Genomic DNA, 21,129 nt, shown 5'->3' with positions numbered 1-21,129 from the left:
TTTCTTTTTTGACTCTTCATGTCCCGTCCACTGCGCAGGTATCAGACACGAAGAGCACCGTGGTTGGCAACAGTCTGTCTTCCTATAATTGCATTAAATGGCCTAGCCTATCTTCGGCCGCCGTTTCGTCTCTCGAGTTATGACCCTCGTATCTCGCATTGACGCGATCGAACGGTCCTCATTCCTTTGCATTTTACGTATATATAAGATTGGCCACCTTTCGCATGAGCCACCTTTTGTTTGAAAAAAAATTCCTCATCTTCTCTCCTCTTTAACCTCATAAGTCTTTCTTCTTTCGGTTGTCATCCCAGAGATCCCTACGCTCTTGTCACAAGGGTTTTTTCGCAACTCCAGTTCTAAAGGCTTCACCAGGATTCTGAATCCTACGCTCTTTGCGACTTTCACACGGCAAAAACACTGTAAGTCCTCTGCCTGTTGCACTTTTTGATATTTCCATTTCTTTGTTAGGTTAACTTCTTTCTTAGTCGCACACTGTAGGTTGTTTTTGGCAGGTGTTTTGTGCGTAGGTTTTTATCCTAGGCATATCGATCGTATGAGAACATGTTTAGGAATGCGATGTATAGGGTAAGATAATTTTTGGGTAACTTTTCTGTAGTTTTTCTGGAATGCCTGTTTGGAGAGGGGAAGGTGATAGGCTTCTGGGGTGCAAAACCAGGTAGCTTAGGGGTCACGCTTCCTAGGCGGTTTTTCTTTTTGAAACTTTCCCTCCAAGGCAAGCATTATCCTGACCCTCTTGACACACAGATCCCGAGCAATCGGTGATCCATTGGAAACACAGGCGCGTGATCACAGCATCGCGTGATCATAGCATCGCGTGATCACAGCATCGCGTGGCCTCACGCATCGCAGGCTGAGATTACCTCAGCCCGTGTACAAAAATCACTTCTTGCGTTAGATTCCCTTTTCTATTTTTAGGCCGCCTATCTAAACTTTCTTCATCTTTGTTCGCTAGGCGACCAGATGGGGCCCAGGAAGAACATGCCCAAGAAGAGTGTCGTCGGCTCGTCATCCCAGTAGGCCAGCAAGGGGAAAGAGATAGTTACTGAATCTCCAATCCCCCACTTTGGTCCCACCATGGAGAAAGAGGTCGAGGTGGGACCTGATGCCTTCTTCGAGGCCGAGAGGATAGTCTCGAAGGTTACGAACCAAGGGAGGGTTAACAAGATCTTGCTGTCCCATAACATCGAAATTGGGACAGGCGCTCTTGTTGTCCGACCTCCCTACGAGGGCGAGAGTAGCTGCACACCTCTCGACGAGGAGTTCGTGGCCTGGAGCGACGAACACCTCAAGGCCGGGCTTCCTTCCTTTGGACCAGTACTTCGCAGACTTTCTGAATTACGTGAGGCTGGCTCCCTTTCAACTGCCCCCGAACTCCTACCATCTGCTGGCGGGGCTCAGGTACCTCTTCCTGAAGCATGAATGGGAGGTCCCTACGCCAGCGGACATCCTTTATTTTTTCTGCCTCAAAACCAGCTCGGATCAACGGGGGTGAGGCAACAGGTTCTATTACCTGGCCCGTTTTCCCAACTCTGCTGCGGTCATCGAGCTGCCTAGCCACCCCAATGACTTCAGCCGGATCGGATCGGATCGGATCTGGACCCTGACGCGGATCGGATCCAGTTCGGGGCAGCAGCCGGCCCCTCCGGCCACGGTAACCCCTACCTGTTTAGGGATTTAGACAGGGCTGCCGTAGACCTTCGACTCACTAGGTTTAACCCAAGCCAGCTCGTACATCGCCACCAAGATGACCCAGACCTTAACGTAACTCTACTCCAGTGTGTAGATCAACTGGTGTTACCTTACGACATGAGCTGCCCTAGGGGCACTGTAGCAGTAGACAACACCCTGGCTTTTAGGTCAGCCTTTTTTGAGGAGTACGGGACCAACCTTAGGTCGTGGCCCTCCCTTCTGGAGGGTGTAGTCACTCCGGGGCTTAGGCAGTATGTAGAGGAGTCCAGTCCTAAGGCTGATCCGGACCCCAAGCCCCCTCTCATTCGCGAGGTTATAAACGTAGAGTCCCCCATAGAAGCTCTGTGGCCGGAGGTCGTGGCAATAGATTCCTCCTCCAACTCGGAGGGTAGGACCTTTTCAATACATCCTTAGATTTTTCTTATAATCGAATAACCTTACATGTGTCCTAACGCTTCCTTCTTTTTGTTTCAGGTGAAGAGATGGCACAGCCTGGAGACAACATCCCGCGGTCCATCTTCCAGGGAGGGAATCCTCCTTCCGGATCGTCCGGGCCCCTGGTCAAGAAGCCCCGGATTACCAAGAAGCCTCCTCCCGGGTCCGTCAACAAGTCTCCCGCTAAGGGGAGGAGCCAGGGCCCTGCAGTAGTGGAGAACATGCCTCCACCTCCTCCGCGACCTCCTGTCCCTCCTCGGGACCAGGAGACACCAATTGGAACCCTGCCAGCTCCCACTCCCACCGTGCGTATACAGGTTAACACTCAGGCTTTGGAGAAACTCCCCGAGGCCTTCCGACGGACGGTCTATGAGACCGAGAGCTACACAGTGGAGCATTACTATAACGCCATCCCGAGGGACTTGCGGGAGATTGAGACGAGGAGCCCCGAGAATGTCATGGAGTCTTTGTTGGGGATGAACCTCACGATAAGGTTTCCTAGTTAACTTATTCAATTTTCTCTGCTTTCTCTTTAGCACATGCCTTACTATATTTTCATTTGCAGGCGGCTTTGGCTCTACACCGCAGCATAGCTCGGTCCAGGGCCAGGTTTGACGAGATCAAGGGCGAGTTCCAGACCGCTCAGGCCGCTCTCGCATCTGCACTACAGTAGGAGAGAGATGCCAAGGCTGCCTTGACGGCTATCAAGGAAAACGAAAAGGCCGCGCAGGTCGCACTGGCCGCTGGGAAGGCTGATCTGGAAGCCGCACAGGGGGCCTTGTCCACGGCGAAAACTGATCTCGAGGCTGCACATGCCATCTTGGCTACTGCGAAGGCTGAGCTCGAGGAGGCCAAGGCTGCCCTTGTCGTAGAGAGGGCATCTTCCAGCTCCTCCATGGAAGCCATGCTCTATCACTGCTGGGCCTTCAACCAGGATGGCGATTTCTCCTTCCTGGCACCGGAGGTGTGGGAGCCCTTCCTCGAGAAGTTCAAGGCTCGCCTTCAACAAGAGGCGCCCTTTGAGACCGGGGAGACTTCCGCTGCAGGCGAGCAGGAGACCGAAGGGGTGACCTCAACGGAACAGCCTGGGGGGGCCTAGAATTTTTATTTTTATTTGTAATTTTTTACCATGAGGTTTTTCTCCTCGAGACAATGGGTTTTTTCGATTTTTCATTTTAATCTACTTTTACCATTATTGCCATTTACTCTTAGCGCATTTGGTAAAAATTTAGTTTGCCTTAATTTATTATTGATATTTCGTGCTTTTAACATCGATTAATCAATTTAAATCAACTTCTAAGTTCAGGACCTGGTCATATCCAGGACATTGACTTTAAAAAACTTAGTTCGCGTTAATTCTTTATTGATATCTCGTGCTTTTTAAGAAAAAACAGCGATTAATCAATTTGAATCAACTTCTAAGTTCAGGAGCTGGTCGTATCCAGGACATTGACTTTAAAAACTTAGTTTGCGTTAATTCTTTATTGATATCTCGTGCTTTTTAAGAAAAACATCGATTAATCAATTTAAATCAACTTCTAAGTTCAAGACCTAGTTGTATCAAGGACATTGACTTAAAAAACTTAGTTCGAGTTAATTCTTTATTGATATCTCGTGCTTTTTAAGAAAAACATCGATTAATCAATTTGAATCAACTTCTAAGTTTAGGATCTGGTTACTTCCAGGATATTGATTTTAAAAACTTAGTTCGCGTTAATTATTTATTGATATATCGTGCTTTTTAAGAAAAACATCGATTAATCAATTTGAATCAACTTCTATGTTTAGGACCTGGTTACTTCCAGGATATTGATTTTAAAAACTTAGTTCGCGTTAATTCTTTATTGATATCTCGTGCTTTTTAAGAAAAACATTGATTAATCAATTTGAATCAACTTCTAAGTTTAGGACCTGGTTACTTCCAGTATATTGATTTTAAAAATTTAGTTCGCGTTAATTCTTTATTGATATCTTGTGCTTTTTAAGAAAAACATCAATTAATCAATTTGAATCAACTTCTAAGTTTAGGACCTGGTTGTTTCCAGGATATATGCCCCCCAAGTAACCAGGAAAGGAACTTTCATGGTTACTTGAAACATGCTGTTCTAACACTTCGCCCACAAAAATATACAATAATACGAAGAAACTGTCTCATTATCTAATAAAACAGAGTGGCTTTTCTAATTAAGCCTTACAAAAGTATTACTGATAATATTTCTTTAGGTGCATAGTGTTCCAAGTCCGCGGGACCGCCTCTCCATTAAGCCGAGCTAGCTTGAAGGTTCCTTCTTTCACAACCTCTATTATTTGATAGGGTCCTTCCCAGTTTGGCCCCAACACTCCATCCTTGGGGTCCTTACCGGCTAAGAAGACTCTTTATAGCACCAGGTCGCCTACGCTAAAGATGCGTTTCTTGACCTTTGAGTTGAAGTAACAAGTGATCTTCTGTTGATAATGCACGAGCTGTAGCTGCGAAGATTCTCGTTTTTCGTCAATTAGGTCGAGGGACGTGCAAAGAAATTTGTCGTTCTGGTCTTGGTCAAATGTCTGGACTCTGTCCGAGGCTATCTTTACTTCGACAGGAAGGACAACCTCACTCCCAAAAGCCAGGGAGAAAGGAGTGTGATCCGTCGATGTTCGGTGCGAGGTCCGGTACACCCACAGTACTTGGGGGAGTTGTTTGGGCCAAACTCCCTTGGCTTCATCTAGCCTCTTCTTAAGGCTTGCTTTTAGCGTCGTGTTCATAGCCTCGACATGTCCATTAGCTTGGGGGTAGGCCATGGAGGAGAAGCTTTTAACTATGTCGTGCCTCTCACAAAAGTCGGTGAAGAGGTCGCTATCGAACTGTGTTCCGTTATCCGACACGATCTTTCTTGGCAGCCCGAATCGGCAGACAATATTCTTGACCACGAAGTCGAGGACCCTCTTTGAGGTAATCGTCGCCAGGGCTTCTGCCTCTGCCCATTTTGTGAAGTAGTCTATAGCCACTACAACATAGCGAACTCCTCCCTTTCCCGTGGGAAAGGCACCAACTAAATCAATCCCCCAGACTGCGAACGGCCATGGGGACGAGATCATCTTTAGCTCGACTGGAGGGGCTTGGGCGACCGTGGCGAACTGCTGGCACCTGTCGTAAATTTTGACATAAGATATCGAGTCTTTTGAAAGAGTGGGCCAATAATACCCTTGCCTCAGCACCTTTAAGGCCAGGGATTGCCCCCTAGCGTGATCCCCACAAAATCCCTCATGCACCTCCTACAAAATGGTCTTCTCCTCGCCTGGCAGAACACACCGCAGAAGAGGTAAAGAGAGGCCACGCCGGTATAATGTCCCGTCTATCATTACATACCTCGGAACCTGGTAAAGTACCCTCCTTGCGTCGTTTCGTTCCTCGGGTAACTTCCCTATTGTGAGGTACTCGATTATGGGAGTCATCCAGGTTGGTCTGGTGTCGATCATCTCGACCTCCGCCCCAATTTCCTCTATGCTTGGTCTTTCCAAGAACTCTACCGGTACCAGCCCCAAAGAATCTGCCTCCCCGGAGGTGGCGAGCTTTTCCAGGGCGTCAGCGTTGGCATTCTGCTCCCGAGGTATCTGCTCAATTAAGCCATGCTAAAATGTGGATAGCTCCTTCTTTACCTTGGCCAGGTAAGCATCCATCTTGGTTCCCCGCGCTTGGTATTCTCTTAATACTTGGTTTACCAAGAGCTGGGAATCGCTGTAGCATTGGACGGAGCTGGCCTTCAGCTCCTGGGCCACCCTTAGCCCAGCCAACAAAGCTTCGTATTCGGCCTCGTTGTTGGATGCTTTGAATCTAAATCGCAACGTGGAGTGGAATCGATGTCCCTCCGGGGATATCAATATGTTTCTAACCCCGGACCCATTCTCGTTAGACAAGCCATCTACAAAGACTTTCCATGAGGCCCGAACCGGTTCTTCCACTGAGTCTTCTCGAAATCCTGTGCACTCTTCCACAAAATCAGCAAGGGCTTGGCTTTTATAGCAGTTTGCGGTGCGTACAGTATCTCAAATTGGCTGAGCTTGATAGCCCATTTCAACAGAAGTCCCGATGCTTCAGGTTTCTGCAAAACCTGCCTTAAAAGCTGATCAATTATGACGTGTATTGAATGGGACTGGAAATACGGCCTGAGCTTTCGGGAGGTCGTAATAAGGCAGAAATCCATATTTTCCATTAACGGGTATCGGGATTCAGCTCCAAGAAGCCTATTGCTGATGTAATAGACTGGCTTCTGAGACCGGTCTTCTTCCCGGACCAGTACGGCGCTAGCCGCATCTTTCGTGACAGCTAGGTAAAGGAAAATAGGCTCTCTTGCTGTTGGTTTGGACAATACGGGCGGCTCGGTCAAATGTGCTTTCAGGTCGAGGAATGCATGTTCGCACTCTTCGGTCCACTCGAATTTTTTATTTCCCCGGATCAGGTTGTAGAATGGCAAACACTTGTCGGTAGATTTAGAAATGAACTGATTAAGGGCTGCCACCCTTCCTGTCAGACTTTGAACGTCTCTTCGCGACCGGGGTGATGGCATCTTGAGTAGCGACCTGATCTTATCGGGGTTCGCCTCTATTCCCCTAGTGTTGACAATGAAACCCAGAAATTTCCCTGACGCAACCCCGAAAGTACACTTTTAGGGGTTTAGCCTCATGTCGTATTCTCTTAAAATCTTAAAGCATTCCTTCAGATCAGAGACATGGTTATCGGCAGTTTTTGACTTGACCAACATGTCGTCAACATACACTTCCATATTTTTCCCAATCTGATTGGTAAACATCCTATTTACCAACCTCTGTTATGTAGCTCCTGCGTTTTTCAGCCCGAAAGGCATGACCTTGTAGCAATAAATGTTAGTTGGGGTCATGATGCTAGTATGCTCCTGGTCCGCCGGATTCATGGAGATCTGGTTATAGCCCGAGTATGCATCCATAAAAGACATGAGCTCGTGCCCCGCCGTGGCATCCACCAATTGGTCAATCCTTGGCAAAGGGAAGCAATCTTTGGGGCAGGCTTTATTTATATCGGAAAATTCAATGCAGGTCCGCCACTTCCCGTTGGGCTTCGGGACCAAAACAGGATTAGCGACCCAGATCGGGTACTTTTCCTCGCGGATAAAGCCACACTTTAAGAGTCAGGCTACTTCCTCCTCTAGGGCCTCAGCTCGGGTCGTACCCAGGCACCTTTGTTTCTGGGACTTTGCAGGCACGTTCTTGTCCAAGTTGAGGGTGTCCATGATGACGCTTGAGCTAATCCCTACCATGTCCCCATGAGACCAGGCGAACACATCCAGATTCTCTTGTAGAAACCTAATCAGCTCCGCCTTCCTTTCGCTACACAGGTTTTTCCCAAGCTTTACCTCCTTCGAGGGGTCTTGTGGGTTGATATTCACCTCCTCGAGCTCTTCAATGGCTTGGAGCTCGGATCTATCCTCGCCTATTCTGGGGTCGATATCATTATTCAAGATGATACTCTCCCCCTAGCACTCTGAGGTTTTTCTATCTCCGGAGTAAATCCTACTTCCTGAGATTCCTCGTCCTCACCCTGGATGGTCATCGTCTGCTGCCTGGGTCTCCCTTCATGGAAATGCTATAGCATTCCCTGGCAGCGAGCTGATCACCTCGGACCGTGCATATCCCCGTGGAAGAGGGGAATTTGACTGCGAGGTGGCGGATGGAGGTTACGGCCTCAAATGCTACCAACGTAGGCCGACCCAGAATGGCGTTGTAGGCAGCGGGACAATCGATGACCACAAATTCGAGGAGTTTAGAGAAAGTCCAGGGCCCCTCTCCCAAGGTAATTACCAACTCGATTATCCCTATCGCCGCTGATCCTTCTCCGGAAAATCCATACAGCATCATGGAGGTGGCTTTCAACTCGGTGACAGATAAACCCATCTTTTCCAGCGTAGACCGGAACAACAGGTTCACCGAACTCCCATTATTGACCAGTATCCTCCTAACTCTCCGGTTGGCAAGCTGGGCGGTTATGACCAGAGGGTCGTTATGGGGGAACTGGACATGACTAGCATCTTCCTCGGTGAATATGATTGGTTGCCTCTGCAGTCGTTGCTGTTTGGGTAGATGCTGCTCTGGGACAAACTCCACTCCGTTATGAGCCTTCAACTCATTAACATATCTCTTCTGGGCACCCCTGCTCGTGCCGGCCAAATGGGGGCCTTCGGAGATCATGGATATCTCTCCTCCTATCACAGGAGGAGGGGTGTCCTGATTTATTCGGGGTCCTGGATGACTCACTAAAGCTTCCTGAGTCAGTTGACTGGCGGGTGTTCCGTGCATATTGAGCCAAGGGTCCGACTCTGATGAGAGTCTCGATCTCATCCTTCAAATGCCTACAATTGTCAGTGTTGTGGCCAATGTCGTTGTGGAATCGACAAAACTTGGAAGGGTCCCTCTTGGCCTTCTGGTGCTTCAAAGGCTCCGGCTTTTTCCAGGGAAGGCGGGCAAAGTTTGCTAGGAAGATGTGCTCCCTAGTGTTTGTGAGCTTGGTGTAAGTCGCGAAGACTGGCTTAAATTTTTCCACGGGCTTGTTCTTCTTGGGGCCATTCTGGCCACCCTCGCTGCTCCCTTTTCTCTTGCCTCCACCCAGTTGGTTATTCTGTGTAACGGTTTGAGTCATTTTCACGACATCCGTTTCCACTCCAACGGGCTGATCTGGGGCTTGGCTGGTTCCCGCGACCGATGCTCGTGCCTCTTCCAGTTTTATCCATCCCTGGGCCTTGTTTAGGAATTCATCCACGGTGCTGACACCTTTCCTCTGTTTCTCTTTCCATAGTCTGCCTTTAACGAGGATTCCAGTCCTCAAGGGCATAAGCTTGGAACTATTGTCCGCGTCCCTGGCTCGAGCCGCGACGTTTGCGAACCTACTTAAGTAAGCTTTCAAAGGTTCTTCGGGCTGCCACTTCACGTTTGCTAGGGTGTCGGCTTTGACGCGGGCAGCTTGAGAAGCTCGGAATGCCTTCTTGAAGTCAGCAGAAAAGGTCTCCCACGAGCTGATGGACTGCTTTTTATTCTACTTGAACCATTGCCTGGTCGGCCTAGTCAAGGTGGAAGGGAATATCAAACACCTTAGCTCGGGGCCGATGTTGTGGGCCATCATCAGGGTGTTGAACATACCCAAATGATCCGACGGGTCTCCGTCCCCGTCGAACTTGGACAAGTGGGGCATACGGAAACCAGGTGGATACGTCGTGGCTGCTATGCTGGGGGCGAAGAGCTCGAGTTCGTCCCCCGAGTCGTACTCATCTTTTTCCTTTTCCGATAAGAGCTTCTTCATCAGCTCCTCCATCTGAGCTAAACACTCTAGGGTTTGGTCCTTACTTCCTTGGTTGTTCTGGGCTGTTCAACAGCTCTAGTTCCATTGTAAGTGTTAGGTGGGTTATTGTCCCTCCAAGCTTTAGCTTGGTTAGGTGGGGCATTCCCACTGTTGCGTACTTCTGACAGACCATCCCCTCTGTGAGCATGACTACCATTTCTAGCCGGATCTCCACTCTGTGAGTTGAGGCGATCTCGAAGGTTGGCCCTAGGGGTGGCCCAAGGGCTTTGAGCCGAACTCAAGCGATTGCGCAGGTCTTCGCCGGACATGCCACTTCGGTGACACCCAGTCCAGTAGCTTCCATTCAAAAAACTTGGAGCCCGCTGCTGAGGGTGAGGATCCAAGACTTCCCCGTGTGCTCGGCTGCGACGGGAAGGACCGGCGGAAGGAGGATTTCTCCTGCTTCTCCCATGAGCCAGAATGTCCCGAACTGGACAGGGAGGAGATGGTTATATTATTGGCGACAGGGGATGCCTAACTGGTGACGCGATCCTAGTCCCGTCCGGGCGGATCAAGTTAGGTCGCGGCCGCTCCACTCTACCATTCCCTGCGCTCGGAAGTCTAACCGTGGTGCAGGACGGCTGGCCAGAGCGGGCTGTCTTCGCGAGCCCTCCCCTTATCTCCTCCGCGAGCTACCTTGGGCCCTTTTGGGTGCGCTCGATGGTGGAATCGAGCTAGGAGTTGAGGTTCGGATTGATCGGCTGAATTTTTGATTGGCCCTAGGAAACTCCTCAAACACAGTTTCCTGGTGGTGGTGTGACGTGGGGGTAGAACTCAGAGTCGAGGTTTTGACTGATCGGCTGGGCCTGGACCGGTTATCTCGGCGGGACTTATGAGTCCCACTATGCCTCTTTCCGATGTTAGCGTTGGTTTTAAGAGGGGGTAACCGGGCCAAGACCTCTTCGATTTGTTTGTTTGCTTTTGACAGCTGACTTCTCAATTGCGCGTTCTCCATCTCTATTGCCGTGTAGAAATCCAGGTTCGGATTTGGCGGCCGGGGTGCCGAACTTCCGGTGTCGCCCTGGCCCATTGGCTGCTTTCCCGGTCGCTGCTGGACCTCGGGGTTTTGTTCATCGGACATGGCGGCATGGTGGGTCTCTTGCCCATCATGTTGATCAGCTTCATTACCATGCCTCGAACGGGTAACCACCATGGTCAGGTTTTCAGCAATAGCACCAATCTAAATCCTCTCAATGAAAGCACCAAACTATTGATGCAGTTCTTCGCCAACAGATAATTATACGAATAAACGGGATGGATTAGTGCTAAATGGTGAACCGTAATATGAAAATGTTGTAACTCTAAACTGGCGAAATTAGTATTGTGGGAAGGTTATCACTCCTTTATTTTTAGGTGGTTCGAAGGTTAAAATCCATCTAGTCCACCAGTCAATATTATTGACATCTCTTGAGTATTTATTACATAGTGTTTCTTTACCACAAAAACGCCAACCCCTTGCAACGCCCAGGGTCTTGGTATTTATAGGGAGAGGATACCTAGGCGTTGGTAAAGGGGGTCATCCCGTGACTTTCTTACCCATCATGTCATATCTGTGACACTGATGATTAATTCCTAAAACCTGACAATGAGGTGTTGTCTAATCAATAGGTAAGGGGGGATAATGGGCCGCATGGCCCAAACCAGTCGTGGGGTGCCTGAATACGCACGTTTATATTGCGTGTCCGAGAATTCAGGAATGGAATAAACACGTGATGTCTGATATGTGCACGTTTATATTGCGTGGTAGCCTTTACAAGGATTCGAGTGTCAGATCTATGCCGCACCTCGAGCTTGATGTTGCGCCAGCTCATGATATCCATATTGCTGATCCATTGCCTCCGAGTAGACTGCTAACTCTCTGATCAACTTGGGCTAGGGGGGTGGAGACTCGTGACAGCAGCTCTGGGTGGACGATTTACACGTGGCGGACTGAATTATGTAATTTTCCAGCTCGCTAGTAACTCGCGGATATCTATGGCGTACAATGAGTTTACATTTAATTAAATTTTATTTAAGTTATAAAATATATGATTTTATTATTTTTAAATAATTATCATTGTAAAATATCTAAAAAATATCCTATTTTAATTTGTTCAATTATTTATTTATTATTTTTAAATAATTATTGTTGTAAAATATCATATTTTAATTTTTTTTAAATTATTTATTTTATCTTATTGTAGTTTAAATTATGTTTACAATCTATGTTAGATATAAAAATATTATGTTAAATATAAAAAATATGTCATTAAAGTTAACATAAAAATAATTATTAAAATAAAAAAATTTCGTTATCTACCTATTTTTTATATAAAAGAGATAAAAATAATTATTAGCCAAAACATTGCTTTATATCATAACAACGAAACTAGCTAGTTTAACCAATGAAAACCAGGTTGACCATGTCACAATTATAGTAGTATTGAGGGTATAATAGTAATTATAAAGTTGATTATAATTGAAGGCGAAAATGTCGGCATGTCGTTGTATGTGATGAGTTATATTTATATTTATTATATGAAATTGAAATTATTATTTTGTGCCATAAAACATTGGAAAAGAATAATTATAAGGTTGTTGAACGATTGGATTAGACGTTGAAAATAAAGTTATGGACCCAACTGTGCATGCATGACCCATTCTTGACAGGATGATTAAATTCAGATCTGTTGCTCTTTGGTACATATATAGGTATTAAATATTAATATATGGGGGAGTTAAATGAGATGCATGTTGTCATGTTTCTCAATCCTACAATTCAACATTCATTCCCAATTGACCATGCATGGCTGCTATTTTTAATTCTTCTTATTTATTTATATATATTGTTATATTCAATATTATAATTTTTTTTGTGAATAAATATTACAATATATATATATATAATTTATAAGTAGATTTTATTTCTGTATTATTGCTTTGATGTATGTTCTAGTGGGCTGAATTTTGTCCCGTAACCAAATGAATATGTTCAAGTATATGCCATCCGGTTAATGATTAATTGATAAGAGAGTTATAATTTTAAATATATATTTTTAAGAATATTATAAATAAAAAAATATATAAAAACAATAAGTCAATACATATGTTAACTTATTGGGAGTATATTATGATACTTATCTTTTTATTAATGGGATAAAATCAAACTCTTGTTATAGTATCCATATAACACGAATAATAAAATTAAGAGGAATTTACTCCTTATATTACTTTTTTTGCCATTTATTTATTTTTATGGGATTTGCAAATTGTTAATGTTTGTATACCTTCTTTTCCCATATAAATATATAATTAAAAAAAATAATGGCGGTGATGATAGCAGAAATGTTTCAAAAAATACATTTTAATACTCAATTTTATTTTAGTGATAATATATAAATCTAAAATTTTGGTACAACCGTTAGTATTCACCATTAAGTGTCTGTTAAGCATCTATGTGACACATTTTTTTTTTGTTTAATTGACGACGATAATACTGAAATATTTTCAAAAGTTACACTTTAATACCCAATTTTATTTTTTGGTAGTAATACTTAAATCTACACTTTTGGTGCAACTATTAGCACTTACCGTTAGCTGCCGTTAAGTATCCGCGTGACACAAATGAATTTTGGGATGATTTTAGACTAAATTATTTAAATATTATAAAAATTATTTTAAATTTAAAAAAAAAAAGTTATTAAAAACTAATTAATAATATGTATTTTTGAATGATTTTGAGTTTCAATTTTTAATTGGATTGTTTCGAATTTTCAAATTTTAGTTATATTAATTAGTTTTGAATAATTTTTTAGATTTTTTAATATGATTTTAAAATGATTTTTATAGTATTTAAAGAGTTTAGAGATATTGACGGGGATAATACTCAAATCGTTTAAAAAGTTACACTTTAATACTTAAATTTACGAGTATAAAAATGTGTCATGTGTATACTTAACGGACATTTAACAGTGAGTACTAATGGTTGCACCAAAATTATAGATTTATGTATTATTACTACTAAAAAATATTTGAGTATTAAAGTGTAACTTTTGAAGTTTTTTTGTTATTGTCACCGCCAATATCCTATAATAAGACATAATATTTTTAACTTAATTAAGTTGTATTATTTTGTAATAAAATTTTTATAATTTTCATTTAACAATTTTATTTTATTATTTTTGTAAACCGTTTTTTCTCACATTTTCTGCATACGTGTTTATATCAAACTTTTTTAATATTTTAATTTTCAATTTAATAAATTAATAAAACTTTTAATTTAATTCCCTCATTTTTTTTCTTTTTGTGGTTGTGAGAAATTGTTCTTCTTCAAGCCAATTTTTGTTTTTCTTTCAATTTTTTTTATATATATTAGATATAAGCAACATGCAATCTGCACGTTTGCTTAATTTTATTTATAGAATTTGTTAATTACTTTTATTAAATTTATATTAATGTCATATAAACTTTTAAATAAATATTCTATTTTAATTAAATAATTTATTTATTTTTGTTTAAGTTTATGTTTGTTCTAATTTTTAAATTTGGGAGTGACAACAAAAGATTATATATTATATATTTAATGTAATATTAAATATCATATATAGATTTTAAATTTAAGTTTCTTGTTAGTTTTAAAAAAAATAATTTGTTGCTAATTCACAGTAGATTATATTATATATTTAATATTATATTATACTAATAAGTGATTTTAGGTTTAACTAAATTTTATTTAAGTTATAAAACGTATGATTTAATCATTTTTAAATAATTATCATTGTAAAATATCTCAAAAATATTATATTTTAATTTGTTTAATTATTTATTATTTTAAAATAATTATCATTGTAAAATATCTGAAAATATCCTATTTTAATTTGTTTAATTATTTATTATTTTAAAATAATTATCATTGTAAAATATCTCAAAAATATCATATTTTAATTTTTTTAGTTATTTATTTTATTTTATTTAAGTTTAAGTGTTTACAAACTACCATTAAATATAAGAATATTATGTTAAATTTAAGAATATTCCATTAAAGTTAACATTAAAAAATAAATAAAAAACCGTTAAAACCAATAATTTTCGTTATCTACACACTTATTATATAGAAGATATATATATATATATATAAACAATTCAACATGGTGCCCACGCCTTCTGATGGTAATGGGTTCGGTGGTTCGAAGTTGTTACGAAGGTATATTGTTATCATTTTGGACAATGGTGGATTGATAAGGGGGGCTTCAACGATGTCTTTCACAGTCAAGTTGATAATACCATATGGATGAGAATTGGTGTTAATGGAGGACATAGGGATGATTGCTTGTACTAGAAAAAACTTTTTTCATTACAAGAAAAATACTTTTTAGGGGTGACTATAAATCGCCACTAATAATGTCATTATTAGCGGTGATAATATGTGGTTGTCATTGATAACACATCGGATAATTTTTTATATATGGAATATTATTAACGACGACAGTTTTAATATTAGGGCGACAATGTCGTCCATAATAAATTAAAAAATATCCAGAAAAAAAATGTGAGAATTTCCCACTAGATTTTATATAGTTTTTTATATATGGAATATTATTAACGGCGACAGTTTTAATATTAGGGCGACAATGTCGCCCATAATAAATTAAAAAATACCCAGAAAAAAAAAAGGTGAGAATTTCCCACTAGATTTTATATAGGATATTAATGTAACATCCTACTACCCTAGAGTCGTTACCATGTGGTTTTAAAATGTGTATTTGACTCGCTAACCAAGGTATTAGACCCAAAAGTGTAATTAAATGAATGTAAAGGCTCGTTTAATAAGACTTTCATATAAAAGATTTGTACTTTCATTAAAATCGTAAAAGGCTTACATTGGGATCCCAAAATATTGTTTAAGAGATATTTATAAATACAAAAGTCACTGTACAGTCGACTTAAGCGACAAAATCATGCATTTTACTGTGCTCCTCAAAAGTACCCCAATTGTGGCGGCTAGGTAAGTCAAACATGTACACACCGCTCCATGCCCTCCAACTTATGGTTGTTCGATGATTTCCTTGCCCTTATCTGCATCACAGAGCACCAGGGAGCTGAGGCCTAGCAAGAAAACTTCATAGCACAAAATATAATAGTTTATTTCAAGAAATGTATAACTAATTAAACAGAACAGGCAATCTACATGTTTCTATCAGAATTCACAACAGCGGCTTACATTGATCAGGGTGCGTTACCAAGCACCAAGTTCACGGTCTTAACCTAGCGGGTGAGTACAACACCCTTAGAGGGTCTCGCCCTACGACCTGCATTCAGCATGCTTAATGTCGATCCCAACCCTGTGCCGTTCCCGTCTTTTCCTGCTCCCGACCTTTGTCGTTACCGTCCTTTGCTGCTCCCGGCCTTTGCCATTCCCGACCTTTGCCGATCTCGGCCTTTGCCGCTCCGTCACAAACACATGTATGACATAATAGTTACAAAAAATTACAAATAACACTAAGCACAATATAGATTTACGAGCACATAAAATTTTCTTAACTTGAGTCCCGAGCTGACAGCACTAGGCGATCTCGAGCACGATCCCTAATCTCGAGCCTTAGCGGTAAAACCTAGTCATAACGTAATAATGAATAATTGTCAAAACCTAAATCAATTAGAGGCTTCAAAATAATATACTAGCCTCTGGGACCTCAAATTCTACTAAATTGGGTAGTATAATCCTTCCCGAGCCTTTATATTTATGTTCCCGAACTTCCATTAATTGGCCAATATTTTCTATTTGAGCCGCGACCCTCTACAAGTCAAAGAGCTCAAGGCTCTCACCTAGGGGACAAGGGTCGTGATGCACCCCAACCTGCGCCACGGCGCCTGGGCATTTCAAAAACCCTCTAGGCCTTCTGGGTTCATGCGGGCCGCGGCGATCAAGAACAGTGTCGCGTCGTGACCCAGCCCCGCAAACCCTGAAACAACAACATTTCCCTGCATTTTTCTGAAGCCCAAATCATCAAAATCCAACTTAAACATGCATCAAAGCCAGAATTGAGCCTCTACACCTCAATACTACACTTAGAGTAGCACAAACACACAAAATCTCAACCTAAAACCTCATAGAAACCAAGAATTCAGAAAGCTTTTAAAAACTTGAAAGCTTAAAAACTCAGAACTTGAAATTTCTAATTACCTCTATTCAGAACAAGCCTAGCTACTCCCTTAAGCTTAGAAATTCCTAGCACCACTTTGCTTCAATTTCCCCAGCAATCCTTGCCCCAAAAATTCAATGATTCAGTGCCCTTCTCTTCCAGTCTTCCAAAGCTTCCTCTAAGAGAGTGAGAGAGAGAGCCAAACGTGGGAGAGAGAGAGTGTGTGTCTTATCTTTTGTTTTTTGATGGTTCTCAAGACATCTAGCCTCAACTAAGGCCAACCAAAAGCTAGCAAAAGACCAAAAAGCCCCTAGATCAGAACATACTCTTTAACGCCCCAAAGGCAATGCTGTCATTTACCACATTTCCCCCTAATCCTCGAGTAGCCCTATAAATTCTCAATTAGTCCCGACATGCCCAAATAATTACCAAATAACTACTGGTTACCCGGTAAATCCTGAATACACACTAAATTCCCATAATACCCCTAGGCTCACCCCGAGCCGGGTATTTGAGCCCGTTGTGACCATTCCGCTAATCTGCTCACTAGGATCACCTCGGACCACACATCTCAAATATATCCCCATAACACTGGGGTCTCACTCATAACACATACATAGTTACATTCATGCCCCAATTACAGAAATGGGCCCACATGCATATTTAATACATACAAACATGCATATCTAGCCACATTACAACACAAATTATTTATATTGTATAATTACACATATATTAAATTAATTCCACAGATAAGCTCGATTATGCCCTCCTGGCATAGTAACCAAGGCACTCAGCCTTAATAGCAGTTTTGGGACGTTACAATTAGTGATGACACGTGTTGCTGCTAATAGTCCTATATATTTCAGCCACCCAGCCCATCTTTCTCATTTTTCCATATCGAAAATGCCCCAGAGCCCACAGTATACTACGATTTCTCCGTCGAAAATCGCCATTCCCAACCCCAAGCTTGAAATCAAAGCCATAATCCCCAATACTCGACCCCCCAAACCATAACCCCCATTACTCGGCCCCTCCCTCTCTCTCCTCATCGGGTCTGCCACAGCCAAGTACCACCGCCTTCGCGATTGACATCGGCACCACCATGATACCGCCTCGTCCACCACCACCTATCAATTATATATAGGTATATAACTATATATATATATATTTTTTTATTTTTCAGTTTATATTGTTTAATTTTTTTTTAATTCTAATTTAATTTTTCTTTCTGTTTTTATTTAATTTGTTTTTTATTTTTACTTATATATGTGTATATATATAAATATGTATGTGTGTATGTTTGTATGTGTGTATAGGTATATAAATATGTATGTGCGTATTTATATATTAATTTGTACATATTTTTATATATACATATATTATTTTTTGGGGTGTTCATCAATTTCAAAATAAACTTAGATTTGTGTCTACTGATTGGGTGTCTATTTTAGCTCGGTATGTGTATTCATTTTAATTAAAAGTTTTGTATAAGTGTATTTGACATTTGAAATTGGATATATATGTATATAATATGTATTAAGTATTAAATGCACATGTTATTTGACTAAGAAGTGAACATGTGGCATTAAACTAAGTCCAAGTATTAGAATTAAAATAAAAACTAAAATAGCTTAGTCCTAGGTTTGGCACAAAAATAGGAAGGATTTGACTCTTTTTAAATTTTAAAGATAGGCAAGCTTAGATCTATTTGAATTAAGTGACTATGTGTCAAGAAGAGTTAGATAAATTTAGATTTACAAGATTTAATTTAAGTAGTCAGATAACTAAGTGGAGAAAGTAGTGTGATGGTTGAACTAAGAGTTAGATAAGTAAATGAAGTTTTCGTAACTTTAGGGTGCTATAATTTTCGACCTAGTTTTGAACCAGTTATATTATGATTTTGGAAAAATAGTATTTCTACAAAGTTGTAGAAAATTTAATAATCTTTCCAACGGTATAAAAATAATCTAAATCGAACTCTTAAAACTCAAGTTACGTTAATTTTATTACAGAAAGGTCCAGAGTTACGAGATATATGATAGTAGTTTGGACTTTGACTAAAATTTGAACCAAATGGAGACTATGTGGCATACTTGGAGATGATGTAGCAACAAGAAGGGAGTAAGACTAGGCTAGCCAAAACCATATAGTGGTGGGAAGGTTTGCTTTTTAAAATTTAAGTTGAATAGTGTGGAGAAAATAAAGGAAGGGAGTTGGGGTTTGAAGCCTATAAATAGAGACTTGCCCTTCACCATTTTTCTCACACTTAAAACCTCTCTTAATTTCGAAATCCATAGTCCCAAAACCTCTCTCCATTTTTCCATAAACACTCTACATAGTCATAGCTGAAACACTAATCCTTATAGTGTTCGGGATCTTTTTCTTCTTATTTATTTATTTTGTTTTAATCACTATTACCTTTCTAAACCTTATTATAGCCTAAATATTGAACTCCATCAAACCAATATATAGCCAAAATCTACCCAAGTATCCAAACTCTTGGTGTTGTTATTGGAGATAGACATTAGAGAGAAGACTCGGGATTTCATCATTTTGGTTCTAGGTTGAAGGTATGAATTTATTAGGCTTAGAAAATTCTTGAAAGTATAGTTTTATTATAAGGCTCTAATATAAATATATTATGTTGTATTTAAGGTTGATTGAATATTTTCTATAGCAAGCAATCTCTTCTCTTTCTTTTTCTCTCCACACTCAAGGTAAGGAAAATAAGTTAGATTTTATGTGCTATGTGTTTGTTTGTATGCTTTTTTTTTTATGTCTTTTAGTCGCTTGGGAAATATGGTTGTTTGTATAGCAAATCTCGAGATTTTTTATCATTATCGTAGACTATAGCTGTGTCTAAACCTACCTCTAAAATAGTAGATAAGAGGACTATAACAGTTTCTATCACCTACTACGAAAATGAGTTAATGACCATTAATTTTGTAGTCCATTTTTATGCTTTATGTTTTAGTAGTTTTTACTTACTGGGCATTAGACTCATTCCTTTTTATTTAGATTGTGCAGGTAAATGAACATGGAAGGTGGGACAGATCTGAGGTAGCTTTGGCTTGTGTATTGGGCGAGGAACTTAAGGAATGAATCGATGGGATCAATCGAGGATGACGTTTATATTTTGAGTCTTTTAATTATGTCTTTATGAATTATGCATTTAGAACTTGAATATTTAAATAAAGGTTTTGTTTTCTTTATGATTTTATGTATAAACAATGAGATCCCGTATCTTTTGGATTTTCTATGTATTAGTAACTAAAAATCTATTATTTTATGTATATACATATATCCAAAAATAGTAGTTATGTCTTAGTAGTTTTAAAGGTCTAAGGTCTTTAAGTTAGTCAGGTATTTACAAGGGTTGGGGTCGGGGTTGTGGTTAGGGGTCAGGGTCGTGGGTCTGGGTTGTGGTTAGGGGTCGAAGGTCGGGGTCGTTGTTAGGGGTCGGAATAGGGTTGGGGATAGTATTTGACTTTATAAATTATCATAAGAAATCATAAAACGACATAATATTTTACCTTTGTATTTGTTTGTTTGGTAATAAGAATTTATTACTGTTTACCCATAAATGACTCCTGATGACATGGCAAGAATTTATTACACGTGGTTGGCACATGGCAACGTCAAAGTGAATGGGTGTTGTTTGATTATCGACCAAATGCTTATTGCTTCATCAGATCACGCGTTTAGATGCGACCAGTCTGGTCGCATGCTTCCGTTTATTTCCTTTAAGATATGCAATCTTGTAAGAATTACATTTATTATGTTTTTTCTGTACTGCCTTGATACGCTGATATTAAGGATAGTTAAGGCCCATTGGCCCATGTAACCCCCATTGAGCCTATAAATATTCATGAGAAGGCTTACGGAAAGGACTTTTGAACTTTTAACTCGAATTTTCATAGAGAGAGAACATAGTGTGATTATCCACCAAATGGTTGTAATTATCCTAAGGCTTGTGAAACTCAAGAACCATAGTTCTTTGATCACAGAATTGGGATTCAACATCACTACCACTCCGTTGGGGCCGAACCACTATAAAATATGCTCAGACTTTACGCCAGGACCAAGACATCGAGATGATGAGTGTGGAGGATCGAGCACCAAAGAAAGCTCGAACAGAGGAGGAGTTGATAACCTTATCTGAAGACGATGCTCAACACGTCCGATTCCCACACTCCAATGGTCGTTGACGTCAAGATCGCCAACATGATGGTTAAAAGGGTGTTGGTTAACACAGGAAGCTCAGTCAACATCTTGTACAAGTCTTCACTAGAAATGATGAAGTTGTCCGTCAAGGATCTGGAGCCATGAAACCAAACCATATATGGTTTTTTTGGCGAAGGGCTCGCCCCGACAGAGTCGATCAGGCTCCTAGTTACAGCAAGAAATGCACCTGCAAACAGGACATTACTCACTACTTTTGTAGTAGTTGATTGTCCTTCAGCGTATAATGCTGTAATTGGAAGACCAATTTTGGTCGACCCGCGAGCCGTTACC

The sequence above is a fragment of the Humulus lupulus genome, chromosome 2 (genome assembly GCF_963169125.1).
Source record: "Humulus lupulus chromosome 2, drHumLupu1.1, whole genome shotgun sequence".
NCBI lineage: Eukaryota > Viridiplantae > Streptophyta > Magnoliopsida > Rosales > Cannabaceae > Humulus > Humulus lupulus.
This window is presented reverse-complemented; position numbering follows the sequence as displayed.